Source organism: Ursus americanus, chromosome 13 (genome assembly GCF_024610735.1).
Source record: "Ursus americanus isolate L20-20 chromosome 13, mUrsAme1.1.p, whole genome shotgun sequence".
NCBI classification, from domain to species: domain Eukaryota; kingdom Metazoa; phylum Chordata; class Mammalia; order Carnivora; family Ursidae; genus Ursus; species Ursus americanus.
In genome coordinates, this window is record NC_142139.1 from 3,770,211 (window position 1) to 3,790,215 (window position 20,005).

The 20,005-nt window shown below is 42.9% G+C and overlaps 1 protein-coding gene and 1 long non-coding RNA gene across 3 annotated transcripts in view; both read left to right on the plus strand.

Annotated features, from left to right (window-relative positions):
- The window catches only part of LOC148109044 (uncharacterized), a 63,279-nt gene extending 51,529 nt beyond the window's left edge, over positions 1-11,750 (plus strand). The window contains exon 3 of the long non-coding RNA XR_015726452.1: positions 8,659-11,750. This is a non-coding gene — a long non-coding RNA (uncharacterized LOC148109044). The remainder of the gene's footprint in view (positions 1-8,658) is intronic.
- An 869-nt stretch (positions 11,751-12,619) lies between these two features.
- Positions 12,620-20,005, plus strand: part of SGMS2 (sphingomyelin synthase 2) — a 93,741-nt gene continuing 86,355 nt past the window's right edge. For both annotated transcript variants that reach the window (XM_087866383.1, XM_045799208.2), the window contains exon 1: positions 12,620-12,741. The gene's annotated coding sequence lies outside the window, so the exon portion shown is untranslated. The remainder of the gene's footprint in view (positions 12,742-20,005) is intronic.

Here is a 20,005-nt window from a genome sequence, read left to right on the forward strand (position 1 = left end):
GGAGGCTGGGTCCAGGCGGCCACAAAGTCCCTGTGCATGATGGTCAGAGGCTATTCCTATGCTTCCCTCCGGTTTCCACATGGATTGTACACTTTTCCCACATTCTTTTGGACATCTTCCTCCACTCGCACAGTTAGAAGGCATTCAAGCACTTCCAGCAGCTGTTTGTATGTCTTCAAATGCTAGGGGAAGCTAAGGAATGTTATCTTTGCAATGCCGCAAATCCAGTTGTCACGTGTTATCAAGCCTGAACTCCAAGGAGACCACTTCCTAGAAGTGCCAAGTCCAATCCCTTATCCTCAAAGTTCTTTGACTAGGAGAGCTTAAGGTGCATGCCACTACTTGGTTGCAGGACAGCTGTTGCCTCAAGACCTCCTTCTGCAGCTGTGGGGAAAGCCATGGCTGAAGCATGTTCAAGCCAGCAATGTCACTGGCCCTGAGAGTGGACACGTGCAGCCCTCTCATGCTCTTCTGTCCATATCATGATATGTAGAGGCCGCTGCTCAGTTATAAAGGACACGGTCTCATGAAGGGGGCTTTGTGGCCCTCTCTAAGCAGTCATCTGTGGAGATGAGCATAATCCTACCACCACTTGTAATAATAACTCCTAGTGCTTGGCAGGCACTGGGTCATACATATGCGCTCCACAGCTGGTGTCTGACCCCTGGCTGTAGCCACACCAGAGACACCCCTTCGCATCCAGTAAGGCCGTGAGCATGACTAGTAGCCGTTACGAATAAATTATTGTTAGAAATTCTTGCTCTAAGCCAGCTGACTTTACATTTCTTGGGCCATTTGTTTTAAGTGTAGTTCCCTTGCAGTTCCTAATAGGTCTTGGCTATACATAATTTATGGCTTCTATTTTAAAAGTGCTATCAGAAATCAATAAGAATATAAACACACCACTGTTATAAATGTCCTCACAGCAACTGTCATCCCGTGCCGTGCTATTCTTCTCCCAGCGGTAACTAGAACAATTGATGCCCTTTTTATATTAGTTGTTTCGCTCGGGTTGAGCCACCGCGGAAGGAAGTATTAGTTAGTGTTAAGGAAGAGCACACTACCCTGAGACTTTTAACTCAGGATGAATCGTCTAAAGCACAGTTAGAACACAGCAGCACTGTAGCACAGTGGAGGTTTCAATATATTAAAGAATGAATACCATATAGGTTATGTTGGGATATTTTTCCAACCAGTGAATCTAAATTACTACCATGCATGTCACTTTTTGGCATTTATTGAAGTCTTTGACTGTATTCCGTGTATTTTGCAGTTTAACACCAAAATGTGATAATTGCTTTATTAATGGATGACTAATACCTTCATTAAGACATTCAGTAAACATTTATTAAATGCCTACTACGTGCCAGGCACCATGCCAGGTATTGGTGTTACCCAATGAATAAGTTGTATTCCTGCCTTCAAGGTGTTTCTAGTCTACTCCGTTCCCATATTTAAATTCTTTCCTAAACTCTGGAAGATGAGCAATAGGTCTCATTCATTTCTGTATTCTAAGTGTGCCACTGAGAGCCTGGCACACAGTAGGTAGACAATAATGTTTGTTATTCAAGTTATTCAATGATTAAATTAATAAATCAATGACTAAATTAAGAAACAGAAGCTACTGAGCAAATATTTGAAGATCCAGGCTGCCAGAAACCACCAGACCAAGAAGCAATATCCATTTTTTCTCTCTTGAGTTTAGAAAACAGAAGAGACATACTCTTTGCCACCGTTCCTACCGTTTGGTCCCACCCAGCCTCCAGTAGCTATTTTCCCATGAATACATTGTTTCCCCTTGTTCCATATGAACACATTGTCTATAATAACAGAAGGACCAGGGTGTTGGGTTTAATAAACAGCTAATTAGCCAGGACTTCCTGCCCCTTCCATTTCCCAAAGTAAGTCACAGGGTCAGTTACTGCCAGATTTTGATCTGAGATTCTTCTGATATGTGTGTTTCCTTCTGTGAATTGATTAGACCCAGCCTCTGCTTTGGGAGCTCCAGAAATCAGGTACTTCCGAAGAAGTAGAATGTAACACAAAGGTCAATCAGCTCCTTGCATTCTAAAATCCACTGTATAAAGGAACCTCAGGTGTGAAGGGGGCACCAGATTAGCCTCTCTACTGACAATGACTGAGAGTCATCTTATCCCGCTGAGTCTAGAAAGAGCCTCTGCAGGTGACCGCTCAGCAGGTTGCCTGAAGATACTAAGGCAAGCACTGAGCACCTGTCCCTGGACACTTCCATGAAGAGACACAAGAGGAAACTGGGCTTTCTCAATTTAAACTGTGGGGAAAGTTCTAGGTAATAATAAAGAATGGTCAACATAATGTCTCTTCTCTGAATAGAGATCATTAGCCTGAACATTTTTGTTTCTGGGTGTGAAACAATCACAATTCATAAATCATTTTACTTTCAAGACTGTAATATCTGTGTGGACCAGAAAAATCCTCAAAGGATTCTTTGTCAAAAAAATTATTCATTCATTTAACTAAAAACTTACCTGCAAGGTGACAGCGAATTCGATGGGTGTAGACCAGTTCCTGTTCTAGAGGGTCTCACAGTCAAGCGAGGGAATAATTCCAAATGTATCGAGTGCTGTGGAAGAATTTACACACACACCTCTCTCGGGGAAAAAGGATAGGAGCAAACATCCTCTGTTTCATGCAGAGGAGGGAATGTAGCTCAGTTCTTAAAAGCGCAGGCTTGGAAGACGGATTGCCCCAACCCACAGCCCACCGTCAGTCCTCACAGGGCACGAGGATTGAGTGAGCCAATCCAAGTCAAGCACTTCATAAACATTTACCACTTGCCAGCTCCCCTCTCCGGACTAACATGCCTGGCTTGTTCTGTACATTGCTATTTGAAACACTGTCTGCCCCACGTGTGACTACACTTTTTTCTCATTATTAGATAGCCATCCCCTCCCCCAAAACTTTATTAAAAATCTAAATACATATTGTTGTTGTGCATTAGCTGCTAAAGGTTGTTTCTAAGACTAATGAGAATATTGCCAAAAAAAAAAAAAAATCAGGCCTGAAAGAACATAGGTCCCAAGGGCAGAGCCAATTGAGGTGGCCCCAAGTGCAACACCAAGGAGTACTCAAGTCTTCCAGTGTCTAGGTAACCAGTGCTTTCCTCAGTACACACAGATATACCCTTGAGCCCCAGGAGAGATGGAACTAACACATTTTAAGGCAGGACCAGAACCAGTTCCAAAGGACCTATTTAATCCCAAAGTTATTCTTGGACTACATTTGGGAGGGGGGGCACATTTTCCTACTTCTTCATTTCCAATGGAATAAGGGTAAACTTCTAAATTCCAGCCCTAGGAGGAGAGAAAGGACTTGGAACTCTTCCGGATTCTCTTTTGGATTACCAAGCAAAAATTATGTCTCTGATTGTTAATGTGGGGAAGAAGTCTCAGAATTTACCTTCAGACCCTTTTCCTCTGTTTTAGACACCTGGTCTCAGGATGTTATGGGTTGAATTGTGTCCCCATAAAAAAGATACATCAAAGTCCTAATCCCACCCTCACCCCCACCCCTCCACCTCAGCATGTGACCTTATTTGGAAATAGGGTCTAGATTACAGAGATAATCTAGTTAAAATGAGGACCTTAGTGTGGTTTCTAACCCAGCATGACCAATGTCTTTATAAAAGGGGAAATTTAGACACAGAGACAGACACACATAGAGGGAAGTCCACAGGAAGAGAAAGGGAGAATGTCACGTGATGATGAAAGCAGAGGTGGGAATTACATTGCCACAAGCCAGGGAACATCTGGGGCTGCCAGAACCTGGAAGAAGCAAAGAAGGATTCTTACTGTATAGGTTTCAGAGGGACTGTGGTCCCACCAATACCTAGATTTTAGACTTCTAGCCTCCAGAACTTTAAGACGTAAACTTCAGTTGCTCTGTTGCTCATTTGTGATACTTTGTTACAGTAACCCCAGCAAACTAATACACCAAGACAAACACTTTCCCTGCTCAGTCTGCCCCTACAAAGAAAGATTCCATGTCCATCCTGGCCTCTGACTGAGCCACTTGAATCAAAATGGGTGAAGTCGGGTGGGTAAGGCAGGGAGGTGGTGGATCATATTAGCAAACCCATCAACATGCCTCCTTCTCTAAACAGCTCCTATCGGTAGCACAGCCAACAGTTAGATCAGTATCTTATTTCTCAGTCGTCGAATTTGAAGGACAGAGGCCTGATTTTCCAACCTAAATCCCACATCCAGGCAAAGGCACAGAGTTTGCATGTGTTAACTCACGTAACCTTCACAGCAGCCGCGTAAGGGTGTGTCATCCTATTGTTATGCCCGTTTTATAGACTAGAAAGTTTAGGCATCAAGCAGTCAAGTAATTTACCGAAGGACAACGAATGGTTAAGGAGTGGGTTGTAAGCAGCCTGGGGCCAGAGTCTGTCCTCTCTGCCTCTGCAAAGGCTAGTTCTCAGAGGAGCCATTAAATAATCCTATTAAAAAGGGATCTCATGGTCAAATACATGAAGAGAATACATGAGAAATGTATTGGTCAGAGAAATACATGGTCAAATACATGAGAAAAAAGTAAACATTTCTTTAGTTTTTCCTGATCTTCTCAGAGCTTTTATAATGCCAATGTGCTTGATGAGTCTTTATCAGGATGTGGAATTCAGCATTTGGCTGCAGAGCACTTTTCAAGAAGCATCTCTTGGGAGTAATGTTCTGAAGAACAGCAGTTTGGGAAACATGGAGAGACTACTTGGGGGAGATACTCTTTGGTTTGGATACAGATACAGGATTTTTTGTCATTTCTATATACCCATTAAAATACTAACAAATTCCTTCATTTAAATTTTGCAAAGAGTTATATGAGTTTTTGTAGGTAAGGCTGTGGCATTCAGAGGCTGAAGCTGACACAGGCCCAAGCCACCACAGTGAGGGACAGTAGAACTGCGGCGACAGAGATACGAAGTAGGGTTAGCAGAAGACGCGGCTACATCGCCAAGGGAGACTGGGATAATTTCATGGAGTTGGAGTTTAAGCGGGACTTGAAGGATAGGCAATTATTTTGGATTAGCTATTTTAGGCCTCAATCAGGTCTGCTCCAGGATGGGGTCAGAAACCCTGGAGGCTCTGGAGGTCAGTTATGATCCTAGAGATTGTACAGGGGCAGTATTCCCACAACCAACCAAAGATCACAAATTGGCAGCCCCTAAGAAGGACTCTTGTTTGGCCAGCACAGTGTGGCTGGTATGTGTACGTATATATGTATGTACAACATTCCTCCCTCTTATCCACAGTTCAGTTTCGCAGTTTCAGTTACCAACAGTCAGCAGTGACATCATATAGTAGCCTAATGCTACGTCATGACAAACCATGTCCTTCACCTCCCTTCATCTCGTGTAGGCATTTGATCATCTCACATCATCGCAAGAAAGGCAAATAAAGGTATTTTGAGAAAGGGAGAGACCACATCCATGTAACTTTTATTACAGTATATTGTTTTAATTATTCTATGTTATCATTAATTATTGTTGTTAATCTCTTACTGTCCCTAGTCTGTACATTAAACGTTATCATAGGTATGTATGTATAGGAGAAAACATAGTATATAGGGCTCGGTGTTATCTGTGATTGCAGGCACCCACTTGGGGTCTTAGAATGTATCCCCCACAGATAAGGGGGGATTACCATAAAAGGGTAGGTTCAGTTTAATACATGTACTCTTGGGTCCCAACATCAATCCCATTTTACTTACCTGCCTGGTCCCTGAAGTTGTCTGAGTCTCCCTCTTCTAGGCTGTGACTATGTGTCATAGCTAAAAGATGCAGGGCCTCTACTCCTCTACCAGTGTGTCAGTATGACAGTATCATGGAAGACTTGAGAGTTGGGTCTCTGTTGGGGAATACATATGAAATATCCCTCTGGAAATGGTTGGCTGATTCTTCCCAAGTTGGTTATCACAACCTCCCTCCAGAATGAACTCCCACCCCTGGGCAGTGGCTCCTACCTGTGCTTAGCCCTGCCTGTAGCATTTGAGTTCAGTAATTTTTATAAAGGATTATATTACATTAAACTCGGCAGATCTGTCATTCTTTTAAATATGCTGGGAACAGGAGAAGCATAGGATGCCAAATAATGTAAAATGTAATCTTTAAAAATCATTAGATAATGATCTGTAGGCCAGTGAAGTCATTTTCCTTAGGGGCTTTTTAGGTTTGTTTTGAAATCTTTTATAGTTTTGGTTGTTCTTCTAAACTAATATGGTAGTTTCATTAATGTTCAGAAAGTAAACAGTATATGTTTACAACATATTGTTGTGGTTATAGGCACTCAGTGCAATCAAGTGTACCCTTACATACGATACTCTTGCAGAGCTGTGACCACAAGAACTATTCTAGTCCTCTTCATAATCATGGCCACACAGGGTCTGGACAAAGATGCCAACAGAAAGCTTTTGTGAGCCTCTCCTCACCTTTTTTCTCAAGAGGGACAGAGATGGGAAAAATCACTTTTTACTTCCCCTGTGGAATTCAGCCCTCACGACTTGAAGCTACACCACACACGGAACTGATTTTTCTTTCCTCATGCAATAGGCATCTTCCCAGTGAGAACACTGATTCTGAGAGATTGCAGGATTCCACAGAGCAGGGCCACAGAAATGCCCTGACCGCTTCCTACCTTCCTCTGTGGGCATTCCTCCCTGTGAAGGGGCACCGAGACCCAGGTAGTAACCTGCACCGAGCAGCTGTGCCCGGCGGGCACATAGTGAGACCCTCCTGTCCATTTGTGGAGATCCTGTGTGAGCCTTTCTCTCCCAGGGTGGGAAACTGTATGTCCAAACTGCGCTGAAAGATGCCGTATGTTTAAACGTTTATAAGTGAATGGACAGCCATGAGCTGGGAAGGGTGGGGCAGGAAGCTTCGTTTTTCATTATAAACCCTGCACTATTTGATTTGTTAACTAAGTATTATTACTTTAATTTCTAAAAAATGTTTAAGTCCACCCTTGAAGACTCGAGCTGCTGCATACATACCTTTGTTCCCCTTTGGGGGCAAAGCTTCGTGAAAGATTTTTCCACACTTCCATCTCCCCTTTCTCACCTTTCATTCAAAGTATTTTAAAAAGTTACAATGTATAACTTTTTTATCCAGTATATGCATACAGTTTTTAAATATCCAGCTAGTACTAAAAGGCTTTAGTGAAAATGAACACTCCTCTGCCCAGTTCACAATCCTGCCCTCCCACCCCCACCCCCGGCCCCACTCGCAGTGGAAACCACTTTCAACTGTTATGTTGTTTCTACTAGTAATTATTTATGTATTTTAAAATTATACGATTATACTGCTGTTTATTGATCTAAACATTTCCTATATACTTCTTGTTACAGAAGTTAAAGTATGCCATGAGAAAGACACACACACACACACGCACACACACACACCCTCTTTCCTTCTTCATCCTCTCAGTATAGCTTTATTATAATTTTTGGCTGTCAGCAATCATTTACATTACTATAACCAGGAAATATTCACTGTTCGACCCAAGTTGTACATAATGAATATTTCCTTTTCGTACAACATTTTCTTTTTTCCTGGAGTCAAAACTGCCATTTTTTAGCTTCCCATATGTCTACCATTTATTTTGTTCTAAATTCTTTCCAAGAGGTCTGCTGAACCTCTTTGGATAATTCTTCCCAAACATTTAAAAACATCCATTGCATTTTTCACCTAGGGACCTCCTTGCTAAAGCCCTCTGTCTTCTGTTCTAGTTGGGCGAGGTTGGCTGCCTCTAGAACGGCTTGGGGCATGACAACCTCCCCACTCTTCTCTTCTGTTGGATCCCCTTGCATTTATCATGGTCACCCCACCATGATAAACCGATCCCAAAATATATTAAAAGACACACTTTTGACATTTATTTCTTACTTACTGATGTGGACTGAATTGTATCCCCCTCTAAATTCATTATGTCCCCCTCTAACCCCAATGTGACTGTATTTGGAGATAGGGCTTTTCAGAAGTAATTAAGGTTAAATGACGTGGTAAGGGTGGGGTCCTAATTGGATAAGCTCGGTGGCCTTATAAGAAGAGGAAGAGAAAGAAACCCTTCTCTCCACCATGGGAGGACACAACTGGCTGTCTTGCAAGCCAGGTAGAGAGCTCTCACCAGATTTTCCAGTTTCCAAAACTGTGAGAAATAAATAAATGTTTAGGCCACCCAGTCTATGGCATTTGGTTATAGTGGACTGAGCAGACTAAGGCAGTACCTTCTCACTGGGCAAATCTGAAAATATCAGCATTTGTTAGTCTTTTCTTAGGGTTAATTTAGATTCTCCAGGGAAGAATCCTCCAATCTGCTTTCCAGTCTGTTGACAAAATTCGGGGAGTATAGCAGAGGAGTGGAGTCCAAGGACTGCAATTCAGCATGAAAATTTTCATTCTATCCGCGTGCTTACAACTCCATGCCTTGTCCTGTCCTTCCCTTGGTCTAGGTGTCCCAAAGTCAGGAGTCTGTGTCTAATCCAGTTTTTCCAGAGAATAAAACACCTTGGGCAGGCTGGGGGCACGTGAGAATTAGTCCGCTGACTGGGGTCATGTAAGGAAAGGGATCAGTGAGCTCAATCGTGATATAAAAACTTTCAACCAACACCTCTGTTTTCATCCAGACACTCACCTCCACTTTCTGAAGTACCTGCTGGATTCACTCGCAGAACACTGAAAGAGCGCTACATGGCAGACTGACTTGTTACTCACCAAAGTTCCTCAACCCTGCTACTGCCCCCAGGTACCTAGGGGTATATCCCGCATGCCCTGCTAAGTCAATGCTTTCCATCTTCCAAAAATGTGTTGGCTTTGCCTTATCTGCTGTTGCCTCCTTTCCCATTAATTTTGACCTCATGGTTTATTATCTCTTGTTGTTCCTCTTTTCTTATTTGGCAGAAATGTATTATGATGCAGTCCCCCTCATATCCTCAAGCCCTTCTGGCAAACTCCACCTTAGTTTCCATCACCCCAGAAACTGTCCTTACCAGGTCGGCAAATATCTCTATGATAGCCAGTGTGATGGAGGCTATTCTTAACATATCTTAGCCAGCTACCCAGTAGGAGATGACACCGTTGATCCCTGTCTCCTTCACGCAACACTCCTCTGCAGACATCTGCTGGTTTTCTCCCACATTACTGCTTCTAACCATCCTCCTCCTTTATTGGTTTCTCCATCCTCCATCTCTACTTGAGGACAAAATGTTGGAGTTTCCCAGGTGTTAATATTGGAGCTTCTCTTTCCTACTTGTGCCTTTCCCTTGGGTAATTTCATCAAATTCTCATTGGTTTAGCTGTTTTCCACTCTCAGATTAATATTTCCAGACTTTACCTCTCCTCTGATCTACAGTTCCCTCTATCCAACTGCCTATTTTACGTATCTCCCACACCCATGCATCCTACCCCTCATCTCTGAACTCCCCATCTACAGGCCAATGTCCCTAGTTAACAACTATTGTCTCTCGTCTCTTAAAAAAAAAAAAAAAAGATAGCAGCCAAGTCAAATAAGGCTCTGGCATCAGATTCGTGACAATTACTGGGGGTCTTCTGCACAGGAGCTACCAACAGCCAAAGGGACAGATCTTCTGACGATTGGGCAGGGGCCCTCACTCTTGCCTTCATATGCTCCAAGTCATTATCCTCCAAAAAGAAAAAATTTTCCCATTAATTCAAATTTCTTCTATTTTATAAAGAGGGGAAAAAATGCTGAGATGATCATTTAAAACAATTCACTGTGGTAGAAAATACCAAAACAATGCAGAAATCAGAAGAAACAGCAATAAAATTTTCCATTTGGGGAAGGGAGAAAAACACAACTAGGAAAGCATTCCTTTGCTTTTTTTTTCTCTCTGCCACCCAAGTTCTATTTGTACTTGACAAGGCCAAACTAAACTTTTTGCCTTGTTAGGAACTGCAAGGATTTTTCCATTCTTTTTTTTTTTTCTCCCTAGACTACAGCAGTCCTCTTCCAGTATAGTCGGTTGACTTCAACTTCTCACCATAATTCCGTTGGAGTTCTCTCCCCATTTTCTCTAGAGAATGTCATTTGAGTACATATTTCAGTGCAAAAAATTAAAAAAAAAAAAAAGAAAGGAAATTTTAGTTGATTTTTTAAAAAATCACTGTTTACTGCTCAGTGAAACCAGGATGATGCCAGTTAAAAAATAATTCTCTTTTAGACGTGTTTTCATTTTATAGGAACTTTGCGTTCACCCTTCTGTTGTTGGTGCTGTGAAAGACTTCACGGGAGCAAACTAAGACTGACAAATTGCCTTATTAAATGGTGGCCTCAGTTTGCTTTGGTTTATTGACTGTTTCATTCATTTCCTTAATATCCCTGCTCATGCAAAGGGAAAACAGGGCAGTGGTTAAGAGTGTAGTGGTGCTGAAGCCAGCCGCTGAGGTTTAAATCCCAGCCTGGCTACTTAGCTGTGTGACCGTGGGCACGTCACGTAACCTGTATCCCTCAGGTTCCTTATGCTATTGACAGACAAGATTGTGACATGCCCAGTACATCCTAAATGCAATGTAAGTGCTAGTTACTAAAGGCTAGGTATACATTTGTTGCCAGGGATCAAATGACAGGCAAGACCAACATCTTGCTCTATGGAGCTTTCTAGCTGTAGGACTTAAGCAGATGACTACACATAAGCCTCGGTTGAATTATTTGTAATCAAATGTCTCTCTCACAGAATTGTTGTGGGAATCACAAGAGATATGCTAAGGATACGCTTAATAGGGTGTGGTGAATATTAAACACTCAGTGTGAGCTAATATTGGTCAGCAAGAAGGGTAGATAATTAAACAGCCAAAGGGATATAATAACTTATGGTAGAGAAGTTTAGGTTGCTATACCAGCACCCACTAGTATATCTAAATTGAGTCCTGATAAATAAGAATGAGCCAGAAAAAGAAGTGGAAGACAGCTTCCAGAGAGGCGAAGCCACTGGTTTAAGCAAGCTGGAAGTTTAATATAGTGAAGAATGAGAGCCGGGAATGGCAAGCTTTAAAATTGGAGTGGTAGAAAAAAAAGAAAGAAGAAAGAGAAATTGGAGCGGTAGGTAGAAATCAAGTCCTAGTAGACTTTTTCAGCTATTCTCAGAGTTGTACTTTATCCCGAGAAATGGGTGAACCGGGCAGCATGTACTGGGCTCAGGTAGGGAGTGATAAAACCAGAAGCACCTTTTAGAAAGAGCCCGATGGCCGCAGGAACACGGCATGGAATGGGGGAGGGCCACCACTGGAGGCGGGAAATGATTTGGAAGCAGCTGCTTGTTCTAGGCTCTCTTTGGTGAGCACTTCATGGCTTCAGTTTGAAGTCCTCTTTTTTTCCTATATAGAGCCCCCTATGACCATCTCTTTGGCTCACCTCCTCTCACCTACCGCAGTGAGGGGTATTTTTTGTTCTCCTGCAACTTTCCAAAACATCCCGCCAGGGCAGCAGGCTCCAGAGAGCTCACCAGTGTTTGCCGGGTTGAGTGCTGATTGTTTCCCACAACGAGAACAATTCTTAATCAAATATTGCTTGAAGCTCATACCATTTGTTTTGCATTCTGCCATCTGGAGCTGCCCCCAGATATGTCATGTGACCGGAGCGCTGCAGAGATGATTAGGACTGCAGTTTTTCCATCTAGAAAGTTAATGTTTACCTCACTGGGAGGAGAAGTGCAAGTACTTCTTCGTGAAATAAAATAATGAGTTACCAGCTTCTTCACCACCTGACCATATTTTATGCAACTACTTAAAAACAGCTCCTTGGAAGCGACTTGGGTGTTGGGCAATGGGGAGGGTGTATCTAGCTTTTTCCTGGGAGCCCAACCCACCCCAGTCGTTTAATTCCCCATGAGAGTTCAATGTGACTCGGTGTAATCTGATACAGAAGTCGAGTCGTGGGTTGTGATAAGATAAGTAAGCAATGAATATCTTATTCAAATAAAAAGACATGATATTTTAGAGATTATTGGCCTCTGCGTTTCTCTCCTAAACCATTATGGGAGAGAGTTTTGTGGGGTTTGTTTCCAGTGCCATCTTTGTTCAATAGAAGCCCTGGTCAGATTAGCCTCAAGCAAAATTGCAGGGAAAGGAAGTGAATTTAAACAGCATGTCCCACTTTTGATGACTCTGCATTGCCAGACTTCACTGCCTTCGCCTGATACTCTCTCGAAAGCAGGAAAACGAATGAGCTAATTCCCAATAAGTCTTTAGTATATTTGTCTTAGTGTCAGATGGATGCATTCCAAGGGTAGCAAAGGTGATCTCAAGACTCAGAGGGCCTGAGGAATTTGCTGAAAAACATGAATCTGGGGGTCATGAAGCTAACAGGAGGAAGTCCAAGTCAGAGCCAGTGCACTTGAGATCAATGTCCAGCCTGAGAGCAATGAACATCAAGTCTTTCTCCCCTCCTCTCTGGGCATCCTCCGTGCAGCTTTGACATTTAACTCCACAAACCTTCCAACACCCTAACTTCAGATTAACTGCCGTTACAATAGCAAGCGTCGCTCCGTGGTACCTGCGCAAAGCGTCCCCTTGGCCAGCATTGGGTTAAATTTTAACTCTTGCAACTGTGTCCACTCCAAAATGATAAATTTACAATCCCTGTCTGTCTCTGAAAGCAGTGGCCTCAAACCTACACTTCAAGTTCATGGAGACTTCGCTATTTATCCCTTTTCCTAGTCTCGGCCCTGAATTCCATTTCTTCATTCACTGAAGTAAGTGTATTAGCTTCTTGCTTTGTTAAATATTGTTTTAGACCAATTGTTCTCATCCTTGCCTGTACACTGAATCATTCAGAGACCTTTAGAAAGTACTGTGCCTGGGACCCGCCCAGAGATTCCGATTTAAGGGGTTCCTGCTGTGGTGTAGGTATCAGGGATTTCTAACGCTCTCCAGGGGAATCTAAGCCACAGATAAGATTAGAGACCGCTGCTCCAGGTGCCAGCGATCTGGCAATGACCAAGAAAATAAGGCAGAGCTCCTATTCTAACAAGCTCAAATTCTATCCCTCCTATTATCCACCATCTTAATACCCTCACCAGTTTACCCTTCTACTAAACTTGCTGCTCCAGGTCCTGGTCCTGGATAAAACCATCTAAGTGCCTCTCCTCAAGCACCCAGGTGTCCTGGCACAGCTGTGTTAAACATATAATTCTGCTGATTAGCTCCATTATATATTTATGAGCTCCATCCTCAGCTTGGCTCTCCACATTGGCAAAGTTGTACTTATCTTTTGCCAGCTTCCTTTCTCATTTCTGAAAGCAGCTATCTCAAATCTTTATCTCTCTCTCTGAAAACCCTGTATCAAGGTCCTACCTCTCTCACTCTCAGCCTTTAACTCACCTCTTATTTAACAAAGAAAATAGTACAGTAGTGCACTCCAGGTGGGAGGCTCTCCTTCACAGAAACTGTGCTGGCGAAGGACACAAGTGACCTCACTGACAAATGCAATATTTGCTTCCTTGTCCTCATCCGTTCTATAGCAGAGATTATTGATCACAATTCTTTATTTAAAATGACCACAGTTTGGTCGAGATAATGTGGAATTGGAGGCCAGGAAGTAGATGGAGAGGAGAAAGCAGGCTGCTTTCCTTTCACTGTCTCCTTGATGAAAGCCCAGTTGTTTCAAAGAACTCTGATATCAGCAGACAATGCCCGGGATTCCGTGGTCAGATTACATGGCCAAGAGAAGGTCATTTGCTACAGGCAAAGGGACCTAGAGTCTTAATTGGCTAAACAATTGGCATATCATAACACTCAAGAATCATTTTTTAAGGGGCACCTGGGTGGCTCCGTTGGTTAAGCATCTGCCTTTGGCTCAGGTCATGGTCCCAGGGTCCTGGGATCGAACCCTTCATCAGGCTCTCTGCTCAGTGAGGAGTCTGCTTCTCACTCTCCCTCTATTCTCTCTCTCTCTCAAATAAATAAATGAAATTTTAAAAAATAATCATTTTGTTTATCACTGTACTCCTTAGAATGTTTCCACAAATTATTCTAATTAATTGAGATTCTGAGTATGGACTATCCACAGATTTCTGAGGAAAGGCCATTTAGGGAATCTTTGAATTACAAACCTTAGGACGATTTTTGTGGTATGTGTGGTTTAACTTGGGATTGTCCGGAGCATACCTGCATAACTGCTCACCTTACCTTCGTGATGGCTTCTTTTACTCCTAGTTGGCCCTTATTATAAAGATAAGGTTAAACCTGACCAAAGAGCATTTTCTCACTGCAGTAACAGGAGATATAATGTTAAAACCTTGGGCTACATTTAAACTATAATATAGTAGTTGGTGTAGGGGAGGGGTTTGGGAGAGTGATAGGTTAAGCTAAACTCTGAGGTCATTGGTCTTTTTTTTTTTTTTTTAAGATTTTGTTTATTTGTCAGAGAGAGAGAGAGAGCACAATTAGGGGGAGCGACAGGCAGAGGGAGAAGCAGACTCCCCGATGAGCAAGGAGCCCAGTGCGGGGCTTGATCCCAGGACCCCAAGATCATGACCTGAATTGAAGGCAGACGCTTAACTGACTGAGCCACCCAGGCATCCTGTCATTGGTCTTTTTAATTTGGCCTACTATGCCTATTCCCAACTGGGCTCTCCCAGTTGAGGATCTGGACAGAGTTCACTGCCTTTAGAAATACCTTCTCATAAATGGGCCTGTCATGGACTCCCAAAATCTGTAAGGAGCTGTGATGGTTATTCTCCATTTGCCTTCCAGATCCATTCTGACCCTTCTCTGCCCTGTTCTGTAGCCCTGGACCCTGAAGTTTACTGACTGTACCATGTGGCCCTCCTCCCTGCAGGTTAGTCACCCCAGGAAATCTGAGGGGAGGAGGAGAGAGAGGTCAGGATCCCTGTTCATCTCGCTCTCTGCAGTCTGAATGGCTACATTCCTCTGCCTAAGGCCACAGCTTCTATCTAGCTGCCCCTTTTCATGGTGCTAGCTCTTATTGACTGGAGACAGCTTTCCCTCCCTTCCTCTTCAGGTGCAGAGGTGATACTGACTTCCAGTCATCGTTTCTTGTCTCCTCTTTGTACTGGCCTTTCTAGCTACTTCCTTTATAAATAGTCCCTTCATTAGACTCTTTTCAGTTCATCTCTTTGGGTATGCCAACTTTGTCCTGCCAAGAGCCAACTATATTGAGGACATGGGTGCTGTAGGCCTATGGTGCAGCATTTTGGTGAATATAACTACCATTATTCTGAGTTTTCCTCTTAACTTTTTCTATTAATTTAGTTACATGAGCTAAATTAACTAGCATGCGGTGAAGGGTGTTATCCTAGAGGCAAAGGGACAGGGGAAAGCCAGAAGCCAGAAGTGGTTGGCACTGGTAGACACAATTAAAGTGGGTTCTAAGCGGGTTGTCATGCAGTCCATGAGTTGGGGCAAAAACCTTTGAAAACAAATGTAAAATAAATACATTAAGTTTTAAGTTACTTCTGGGTGAAATACTATCCCATTCTGATAAATGTAATTCTAATATGTCCATCTTATTTTCCCAACTATATTGAGAACACTTTGAAGATTTATATATTTAGAGAGAGAGAGCAGACACACTTGGGGTTGGTGGTGGGGGGCTGAGGGAAAGAGAAAATCTCCAGCAGACCAGCAGACTGAGCAAGGGGCCTGATGAAGGGCTGATCTCACGACCCTGAGATCATGACCTGAGCTGAAAGCAGGAGGCTGACCCTTAACCTACTGAGTCACCTGGGTTTCCTATATTGAGAACACTTTGAAACCAGGGATATATGCTACACCTTTGGTCTCCCTCATAAAACTCAGCATGTAGTATGTACTTGATAAATGTTTACAGGATAGAGGGAGTCAAAATAGATGAAAAGTACAATTAATCAAATGTATTTATTGAGTAGCAGCAGGTTGCTAAGTGGAGAAACCTAGAATACATATAATAAATAAGATAATTTTTTCCTTCAAATTTAATCAGAAGGAAAGTAAATATAGGGGTGCCTGGTTGGCACAGCGGTTAAGCGTCTGCCTTCGGCTCAGGGCGTGATCCCAGAGTTCTGGAATCGAGCCCCACATCAGGCTCTTCTGCTATGAGCCTGCTTCTTCCTCTCCCACTCCCCCTGCTTGTGTTCCCTCTCTCTCGCTGGCTGTCTCTATCTCTGTCGAATAAATAAATAAAATCTTTAAAAAAAAAAAAAAAAAAGAAGGAAAGTAAATATAATGAATGAAACCAGACCAAGGAATAGATGGTTAAAAGAAGGACAAGATTAATTTATGAGAACTAGCTAAGAAAGGGCAAGGGTGGGAGAGAATGAAGACTGCCAGGTTGGGGTGGGAGTGGGTGATACAATGTTAAAAATTTAAATACAGAACAATGGATTTTAAAAACACAAAAAAAAAGTAGGAAATTTTTTAAAAAATGATTATAGGCAATCACTTTCTTCTGAATCTTAAGGCTTTCATATTAAATATTGAATGCAGACTAAGGTGCCATCAGAATTTAAGAGGATGTGTAAAGATATAATAAATGAGTTAATGATATATGAAAGTGTTCTGGCTTCTTTTCAGTGACATTAGTATAAAAGCAGGTGTTATTTCATGTCAAAATTATAAATTATACATATGATATAATCTTTAGTGGCCACTGCCTGAAAACATACCAAAGATTAGAAGAAAAAAACTGAGAAGTCAAAGATTTTCATCTATTATTATTCGCCTTTCCTGTCTCTTTATCCCTGACTATATTTAGTTACTAGGAAGTTGTATATGGTATACACATGATTGATACAGTATTTATTACATAATTAAGGTCGTTGGCTGGATACTTTCACATAGAAAGCATAACACTACACAGTTATTACCTCCCTTCATTGCAGGAAGGGCCTAGACAAACAGGTGGACTCTGTACTTCCGCCTTAGACAGTTTGGTTTGAACTAACAGCTGGAACATCAAATCTGCATAAAGTTAGCATGTCCTCCAGCAACATCATCCTTCTTCACATTTTAAATTAGAGAAAAAAAAGTATGTTTTAATTTGCAATTCAAGTCCCATTCCTTTTAAGAAGGGCAAGTTGTGGTAAAGTGATGTAATCATATTTAGTGCCCTGATAAACTGTGTGGGGGAGGATGTGTGTGTGAACATTCTGATTGGAATAGAACTAGGAGGAGCAATTGGAGAGGCAGCCAATGGAGAGAGTGAGCGTGGGAGGTGAGCAGGCTGTCTAGATGTGTCCTGCAAGGGGCCACTTTCCTGGTGTGGGCACCAGCCTGTGAAGTCTGATCTTTAGTATGGTTGGCTTAAAATTCAACTTTGCTAGAATGCAAGGTAACTGGCTTACTAGAGACTGACTCACAAGAATTATAGTCACAGAACACTTTAAACCTTAGAATTTAACTATTAAGCTTGTTGAGTAAATTCTCTTCCTTCAGACTAGTCTGGACCAGTGACTCACACAGAGAAGGAGGTTGGCAGTAGAATGGCGGTGGATGACCCTCCCTATTGAAAAGGAGCCTCAGTGTCCCTGGGGAAGCTGGTTAAAGCTGAAGTCCCCTCCATCCTCCCTTCAGCCCTTCCTACCTAACTCCAGACTGCCTTGTGATTCTGATAGCCCCTTCTAAGATGGCATGATTCCAGATTGAAAATTATGGCTAGTATTTCTTTGGGAAGAGTGCGGTTTGCTAAACAATACAGGAAAAAAAGGTAGAGAATCATTGCCTTGGGCTGGAATTGTCCGATTTTTTCTCAACATTAGAATCATCTCAGGCGGGGCGCCTGGGTGGCTCAGTCGGTTAAGCATCTGCCTTGGGCTCAGGTCATGATTCCGGGGCCTTGACTGAACCCCCGCATCAGGCTCCCTGCTCAGCGAGGAGTATGTTTCTCCTTCTCTCTCTGCCTGTCCCCCCAGCATGTGCGAGCGCTCTCTCTCGCTCACTCACTCTCTCACTCACACTCTCTCTCTCAAATAAATAAATAAAATCTTTAAAAAAAAAATCATTTCATGCTCTGACTCAAAATGGTGTCTGGAATCCCTCCCCGGAAGATGCATTAACTCATAGGTGGGCTTCACATGACGATGATTCTCACGAAACTGCCAAGTTTGGGCAGTGCTGCTCCAGGCTAATCTGGGAATTGGATCATCGTCTTTTGTTTGTTTTGTTTTGTTTTGCTGCTGCTGCTGCTGCTGCTGCTGCTGCTGAATTTTCTAAAGCACTTGTTGCCACTACCCTCCAGGAGACTCTCAGAACTCCCTCTGCCGTTTCTCATGTGGTCCCAGCACTCACCCCTTTATGGCAGAAGTGTCATACAGTGAAAACAAAGCCATCTCCACATTAGCCAGTCAAGCATATGCACAGAGAGCCCAGAGTTTAGACCAGCCCTCACTTCCGGTTCAACTACGATATTTCAACTGACCAGACTCTCCCCAGTAGTACTGGGAGAGGACTTGGTACTGTTTTCTGCAGCCCAGTCAGTTTATTCCCATTCCATTCCTGCTCCGTACAGCTGTGCGCTCTCCTAACTGACTCCAGGGCTTCCTATCTTGATCGGTAAAGCATGGCCCCCCAACCTCCACCCCTCTGGATCGCTCTCTTTTCCCCCAAGAAGAGCTGCTCAGAACTTTTAAACCCATTTTCTCCCGCCTATTCCCAAAACATTGTCATGATTTGTCATTCATTGTCAAATACATCTAAGTGCAGGTGATTAGGGGCCAGTTAGTGGATTTTGGACCCTAAGGGAGGAAAAGGAGAGGGGCAGGGATCCTCCTAGTAGTTTGGCTTCTGAATGGGACAGCCAACGTAAAATGAGCCCATTCCCGCTGAGATTCATCTCCTCTTGATATATCTCCTTACCTCTATTATGCTAAATAAGTACATCTGCCCTTCAGCCTTTAGTTGTCTTACACAGACTACCTTTTACTGCCCTGGCTTTGGGAGAATGTCAAGCTGTCGGCTCCAGAAAAGGTAGGGGTGAGTTAGGGAGAAAACGTCCCCCCCCCTCACTCACCTGCCTATTCCATCTGCATACATATTTCCATATACTTATTTCTATAATACTCTGTGATTTATTTCCCCTGATCTCCCTGACTCTACCCATGGCTCTCTAAACCCTTCTCCTATAACCTTTGAAATTCCTACTTTATGATCACAAATTCTATCAGTTCAGTTGTGTCTCTAAATATTCCTTATATTTTTTGGCCTTAACTGCAATCTGGGGACGTGCTTCTTTGCAGTCTGTCAAGGATATCAAGGATATCCAATGATCTCCTCACACTCTATGGACCTTGGTGTTGAAAAGTGGGGTCTGTGTCTCTTTGATCTCTAGAGATACTTCTGGACTGAGATTATGTCAGCCTTTCGTAAAATGCCCTGCTCGTTTGAGGCATTCACATCTTCTATACTATCTTCTTCCTTTCCTCATTCCAGCTCATTATTAATTGTTTGGCATCTGATTTATGGTCGTCTTTTCTACCCCTTGTCTGGCCCTTATTCTGGGTAACTTCTGCATCCATGAAAATTGCACTCTGATCTCTTTCTCTTCTCCTTCCCTCCATCCCAGCTACCCACTCACTGCCACATTTCAGGCCCTGCCATTGCCCAAACTACCCAGATAAGTAGTTCATAAATTGTACCACCCAATCCCCTGTGCTTCCAAACTCTCTCTTACCCATTGTTCACATCTCTGCAATGTCTGCAGATCTCTAGGCTACTGATCCTTTTACTTTTCCCTTATCCATCAGCCCCTCCTCTTTTTACTTCTCTCCCTGACCATCTTTTATTCCCTGACCCATTGCTTCATTGACATTACCCTAAACTCCCTCCCTCCTTGTCTGTCTATCCCATCCACCAGCCCCCTTCTCTGTGCCCGTGCCCAGGTGTCTGAGCACTGCTAGAGAAGGACACTCTTGGTACCACTATGGCCCTGACTTCAGTCTTCAGTGCCATCTGCCAAATTTCTGTTTTTCTAGTCAGTTAATCTTCTTACTCTCCGGTGTGGCTACTTCAAACTGTTTTCAT